The sequence below is a fragment of the Portunus trituberculatus genome, chromosome 43 (assembly GCF_017591435.1).
Source record: "Portunus trituberculatus isolate SZX2019 chromosome 43, ASM1759143v1, whole genome shotgun sequence".
NCBI classification, from domain to species: domain Eukaryota; kingdom Metazoa; phylum Arthropoda; class Malacostraca; order Decapoda; family Portunidae; genus Portunus; species Portunus trituberculatus.
In genome coordinates, this window is record NC_059297.1 from 7,281,911 (window position 1) to 7,289,410 (window position 7,500).

At 37.4% G+C, this 7,500-nt stretch overlaps 1 protein-coding gene across 4 annotated transcripts in view; it reads left to right on the forward strand.

Moving 5' to 3' along the window:
• Positions 1-7,500, forward strand: part of LOC123518197 (protein angel homolog 1-like) — a 12,238-nt gene that overhangs the window by 1,936 nt on the left and 2,802 nt on the right. The gene's annotated exons all lie outside the window — the stretch shown is intronic.

Consider the following 7,500-nt stretch of genomic DNA (forward strand, 5'->3'; position numbering starts at 1 on the left):
ATTTCACTCTGCAAGTTGTTTTGTGAAGAAGAATTTGGATGTTTCTTTGCGATGAAAATAAATTGATGATAATGCCAAATTATTTTGTAAAATATAGCATATTGAGTCCACGGTGTGTAGTAATGGAGTATATCTTTTGTTAATGAGTCATCACTGCTACCCCAGGTGTACAAGACAGGTCGGTAGTGGACTCAGCGTCCTGCTACATTCTTCACCTCAGCTCAGAGAGGGAGGGAGAGAGAGAGAGAGAGAGAGAGAGAGAGAGAGAGAGAGAGAGAGAGAGAGAGAGAGAGAGAGAGAGAGAGAGCGAGAGAGAGAGAGAGAGATACACATAACTGCCCTTTCCTAAATACAAATTGTCTGTTCGATATGACTTGTTCCTCTTCTAGATGTTTAATCCATTTTTCTTTGATAATTATTTCACACAACCTCCCCAAAACACTTGGAAGTGATACTGATACTGGTCTATAAATGGCTTTGTTGTCTTTCCTCTTTTAAATATCAATATTACGTTGGCTCTCTTCCATTCTAGTGGAACTTTCCCTTCATTTATTGAACTTGTAACATTTTCCCAAATTGGATCCAGTAGTTGCTCTTTACATTCTTTTAACACCCAGCCTGATACACTATCTGGCCCCATTGCTTTTCCAACTTATCCAATAATCTTCCAATATCCTCCTTGTGTATTGTGATTTCTAGTAATCCTTGGCAATGCAATGTCCTATCAGGTTCTGTGAAATCTTCTGCAGTGAACACTGTTTTGAAGATCTCATTCATTATTTCACACATTTCCTTCTCTGTTCGGTATGTCTTCCCTCCTTTAATAATTTTTTCTGTTGTTTCCTTGTTCAGCATTTTGCCATTTATAAATTTGTAGAAAAGTTTGGGTTCATCTTTGCTTTTATTCACCACATCTTTCTCAAAGTTTCTTTCTTCCTCTCTCCTTACTCTAATATATTAATTTCTTGCATGCCTATACTGCTGTCTGTTATTGTCATTTCTCTGTTTTATGAGTTTCTTCCAAGCTTTATCTTTTGCCTTTTTAGCTTCTATGCATCTAGCATTGTACCAAGCATGTACAGGAATACTCCGCTTAACAAACAGGATAGGGGATGTCAAAGCTGTTTATAGAGCGAAAATTCGTTGAGCGGACGTAATTTTCCCATGGGAAATAATGGAAATAGGGGGGATGCATTCTGGGCTGATCCCCAACATACCACATAGGTTTTTTTTTTTTTTTTTTTTTTTTTTTTTTTATAAACCTTGCTCCCAGGAAAGGATTGTTTTGTAATGCATAAAGTGAAATCTTACATGGAATACCAAAAAAATAAAGCAGAGATGAGATCGGCCACAGACGAAGCGGAGACTCATGGCGACTTGGCCGCTTCTTCTTCTTGTGACCCTTTTAGCATGCGTGTTGTCTTTCACCACGATATTAAATTTATGTTTTCACTCCTCTATTGCCTGCTATAATGGATATCATATCTAAGTTTTCACATACGCTCATGCCATGAAGATAACCTCGACTCTGTTCCACTGAGTGATAGTGAATTACTAATGAAATACTGCGGTATTTCATTAGTAATTCCTGGGTCTCCTCCAGCTATATGATATATATATATATATATATATATATATATATATATATATATATATATATATATATATATATATATATATATATATATGTGTGTGTGTGTGTGTGTGTGTGTGTGTGTGTGTGTGTGTGTGTGTGTGTGTGTGTGTGTGTGTGTGTGTGTGTGTGTGTGTGTGTGTGTGTGTGTGTGTGTGTGTGTGTAGAGTTACATAGTAAAGTGTGGTTCACATGAGCAATGTTTCCCCATGTTCTGTATACAACTTGATGCCGGAATACTGTTTAACGTAGTTCACACGAACAATGTTTCCCCATGTCCCGGCAGCAGCTTGATGCCGGAACACTGTTTCATCAACACTGTTTGTGTTCCCATCACCACTTTGCCTGTGTTCCCAAGGTACTGTCTGGATGGTCATCTTGTTCCCACACTGTTCATGTTATCTTGTTCCCACACTGTTCATGTTCCTGGAACATCTTGTCTTTCTTACATTAAAAAAACATTGATAAATCATGTCTTATTTGCTGATGTGGTCAAAAAGTGTGGTTATATCCATGTGTGAATTGGCAGAATGTCATAGACATAAGACTTGGATAGCAAATTGTAATAAAACTAATATAACATTTCTGATAAATGTTTGGTTAGGATGTCAGAATAAGGCAAATCTTACAAAAAGTAAATAGAAATAAAAGACCAATGGCTGTTTATAGCTGACTAATCTAGCATTAATTGTCAATTTTTGGTACAGTGCATCTCCAAAATCTAAACCCTTGAATTAAGTAATTTCATTATAATCAACTATTAACTTTAAGTTTGAGTGTACTAATTAACACTAATCCATTCAAAATCAATAAACCTAACCAGAAAACTTAATGGCTAATCATGAAACAAATAATATAACATCATTGGTACATTTTCGATAAGGTGCATCCCCCAAGATCTTTGCCCTTGAAATCTCTAACCTTCACTAATTTCATCACAACCAACAATTTACTTTAACTTTACTTGTGCTGGGTAAACCTAACTTAATCAAATTGTAAGAATATTCTATGGACTATCAAAAATGTATTATCTAACCCAGTGATTCCCATTTTTTTCTATGCTTACATCCCTATTTATTTATTCATTTATTTTATGACATTTTTAACTGGCTCCACTCTGCCACAGACAGGCACTCAGCATGCAGAGCCTACTGCTGCTCACAGTAACAAAATTCCATACCATGTCAACAACAAGTGTCCGTCTGCTGGTCCAATAAGGAGGGAACATGTTGCCTAGAAAACGGGACATGTGTTTCTGGTACCAAGGAAACATTGCTTGTGTGAACTACGCTTTTGTGTTCACGGCACCACTCAGGCAATGTTCCTAAGGTAATGCCAGGACGGCCGTCTTGTTCTGGCGCTGCCTGTGTTCTTGGAACTCCTTGTGTCCTCATATCAAAATACATTCACCAACTCTGGCATGTTGGTGTGGCCAAAGAGTGTGGTTATATCGATGTGTGAGTTGGCAGAAGAGTATGAAGACCTAACTAGAACATTTGAATAGCAAATTAGAAAAAAAAATTAATACAGTGAAGACTCAATACTTGAACTAAATTTATTCCAAATGGCTGTTTGAGTATCAAAAAGTTTGACTATCGATACCTATAAATCAGGTAATTTGTTCTAATCATAGCAGAACCTCAAGTTTATAAAGATTTCCATATTTTTATTTTTTTATAATTATTCTTTTTTTTTTTTTTATACAGTCAACCCTCGGCTATCGCGACTTCCGCTATTGCGTTTTATTGTTATCACACACCCATGAAAAGCTGCTAAAATTTCATTATCGCGACCTCAGATGCCTGCTATCGCATGCCCAGCCATGACGTCATGGGATATCTGAGCGCTCATTGGCCAAAACCATCTTCCCGCCAAGATCAATTCGGCTATCACGTTTTCGGCTATAGCACGGCTATTTTGGCTCCAATTGGGCGCGATAGCCGATGGTTAAGTGTACTCTTAATTTGTACATACCGTACGTGAAGGCTGGTGATGGATAACGTAGAAGAGGAGGACAGAATGGTGGGGAGGAGGAGGAGGAGGACAAGTCACCATCCATGAGAACGTCTCTGTAACTTTTCCTGATGTGATTCCTGTGAACTCATTAGTGGAGAGCTATGGCTCACTAACACTTGCACTTACACCAGATTCCAAATCTTCACCACTAATAAGCCTCTTTAGTGCCATTATAAGTTTCTAAGTGAAAAACTACGGACAACGCAGAAGAACGTTGTTTTTCTCAATACTGCTGCAAGACTAGGAATGCGCACCGGTATCCAGTATAACAGAATACAGTAATACTTCGAGATATGAACGCCCCGACATACAATTTTTTTTTATATACGACAAAAAATTTCATATAATTTACGCCTTGAAATATGAAGATATTTTAAAAATGCGAATAGCCATTGGTAGGTGGTGCAGAGATCGTTCAGTTACCCGCGTCCACCTGAACATTCAGCCCGCATTGTATATCATTGTTCAACCTTTTGTGCATGTATGTGTCTGTGCTCCTCGGCAGTGTGTATTTTTCCTTAAGTAAAAGTTTGGCGAGAAACTCACAAAATAACCTGTATTCACATACTGATTACACTTGGAAATTCAATAAATGAATGAGTATAAATGGTGTTCTGCCCACAAGCAACTCTTCCTCTTTGCAATGCAAAAAACCAGAAGTCTAGATGTCATGGTTACTAAAATATCACAGATTGAATGAGGTGGTATCATCGGTGTATGTGGCCTTGTGTCCGATCATACTGTGACTATATATTTCCTCTCAGCATAATATGCCGAGAAGAAATATATAGTCACATTATGAACTGGTGTAAGAACAAAACAGTAAAATCTTCTATTTCTCAATTTTGAGCTAATAGTACAATTTTTTTACATTTTTTTAATAAAATAACAAAAATAAATTTAATTCAATTTAATTCATCATACATTTTTGTGAGGATATGAGTCCATAAATTTGTGTCACTCCTTTCCGTACAGCTCTCTAAGCTCTCTCCGGCTCTCCCGCCAAGTGTGTCACAAATAACATTCCTGCAGGTATAGTCTATTATATCATAAAGTTTAAAGAGTCACTCAGGTCATCTAGAACATTGATTGATGAATCTTGAGTAAATGGGGTTGAGCTTCTTGTGGTTGGCCATCTTTATTAAATTAGTCTCATTATGAATCTTAAAGATAATCACCTCCAGACGGGTTTTAAATCTAAGACCAATTCTAAAACCAATTTGAGAGATTAAGACAAGATAAAAGTTAGTCAAAGACAGATTTCCATACTTTAGATTCTTTGTTAATACTGCTTCAGAGTGAAATTTCCTTTTATGTTTGTTAAATCAATAGGTAAAATTTTTCTGAAGCAGCACCCCCACTAATCTTGGTCATGAGCCATCACTGCAAGCATAACTAGAAAACTTAAATGGTAATTCTTGAAAAAAAACTAATATAACATTACTTGTACATTTTCGGTTAAGTACATCCCTCCAAGACCTTTGCCCTTGAAATTTCTAATCTTCATTAATTTCATTACTACCAATAATCTACTTTAACTTTAACATGTGCTAGCTAAACCTAACCTGATCAAACTCCAAACTTCCAAATCCCAAATGGAAGAGCACGAGCCCCCCTCCCTCCCCCAAGAAAAAATAATAAGAGCATGGAGGCTTCAAAATCATAATCTGCTCTTTTGCTCACTATTTTTTCTTACTCTCCATTCACGCTCGCTGTCTCCACTCATGCTCTCCAATTTCTACTCATGCTCACACTCTCCATTCTCTTGTTGTTCCTGCATGATTTGACCTTTTTCGTAAATTTAACATACTCTATAAAAATAAAAACTCTCTCTCTCTCTCTCTCTCTCTCTCTCTCTCTCTCTCTCTCTCTCTCTCTCTCTCTCTCTCTCTCTCTCTCTCTCTCTCTCTCTCTCTCTTAATTTTCAATGTATTATTATTATTACAAGTTTTACTATAAATACTCAGAGAGAGAGAAAGAGAGAATAATAGTAATAATAATGATGATAAGAATGATGATAATAATAATAATAATAATAATAATAATAATGATAATTTATTAATATAATGACGCAAGCGGAGAACACAAACGAGAAGTGTGAGCAAAGAGCATAAACTTGAGCGCAAGTGAGTGCAAGCAGAGAGAGCGAGTGCTAGCGGAGAGTGCAAGTGCAAGTGGAGAGTGGTTTAATTCCCGATGTCAGAAAGTGCTGAAAAGCTGCCAGATTCGCCAGATAACTTAATTTAGCACATTCAACTCGGTATGCTGGAAAAAAAAATTTACGTCATATATGTGCTATCAAACTAAGTAATAAGTTATTAGGAACATCTCTAATCAGCTTCACCAAGCACAGAGAACGTAATATGGCAAAACGAGCCAAAAATGCTTGGTTCATGGTCTCAGTTTTGGGACACTTCATCACCTTGAGTGAATTACATTATTTTCACTAAGCAAGCACATTTCATTGGTTCAAGTTAATTAATTAGCAATCAAATCCAGAAAATGTGACGAATATCAAATAAACACGATGTTTTGATGCAAAATCCTTGTATGACTTCAGTGAAAGATTGTCCGTTCCGTATGTAAACAACATCAAGCAGGTTTCTACCTGCTCCCCACCGGTTATAGGCAAACAGTTCAGGGTCTGGATGCGATGCTGACGGTCCTTTGCACCAATCTATGAAGTGCTTTGAGCAGATAGCATGGTCCTTGGTAGCTCTCCACGTCGGGCCTCGTTTACATCGTGTCTCCCATAATCTTCTTCGAGCCGCGTCTTTCTTCCTGGGAAACACAGTCCATCCTTTCACGCCTTGGTTTTTCTTTTTTGATATAGAATTGCAGTCAGCTACAGCACATGTATAAACCGGCATTCTGTTCCAGCTCTAAGAACACTCCACACTAGGGTGACCAAATTTCTGAGACAAATTCCGGGACATTTTCAGTTCAGGGAGGTAAAAACATGTAGTGTTTTTGCACTGGAAAAACTAAAACGGGGACACTATTCGTACCATTTCTAAACCAGCAATCAAAAGTTTCTCTCGCCTTATTTACCCAAATTGCAAAGAAAAACAAAAATCTCTACCTGATGAAATATCTGAGATCATGAACACCCATTAGCTGTTAGAATGTGTCTGCTATACACTTCACCGTCTTCACGGAAACTAAGGCCTTCTCCTTATTCTTGACATTCTAAAAGAGTAATGATAAAAGGACATAATTATCATAATCAAAAGTAGTAGTTTTTAACGCATCAAGTGATCTTTCAGTTACAGAAAACCAGGGACAGCAGTAGCCAGGGACGTCTGGTCACCCTACTCCACACGAGCTTCCAAACAATCGCGGGCCGCGGGATTGTTTTGGTGTTTTGAGAGGACTCGGTGTTTCCGAGTTCAGTTAGTCTTTTTGGTTTGATATGCCTTTGGCCGCAAAATTGTTGCTCTACCAAGATTATTACAGAATGTATTCCTTTGTAATATTTAGAGGAGAAACAGTGCTCTCTGTTGAACTATATGAAAAAAAATTTCAAACTAAATACTGTATGTAGTTGAGACTAGTAAAAAATGCAAGAGCATTGAAACCGCGACTGTGGGTATTAAGCTTATAATAACAGTTTTGTAGTATGTGTATTACCAGATCATATGGATAATGTTAGGATAAACACTTGGAATTAATGTTTTGCAGTACAAAGACTCAATACCTCAAGATTTATTATGATATGAATTTTAGAATGTGTGTCTCTTGCGAGCTGGCTGCCTGTATACCGAGTCACGTATTGAAACAGCCAGCGATCAATGGCAACCCAAGCATATCTGACGTCGGGAATTAATGACACCCAAAAATGAGCGGACAGC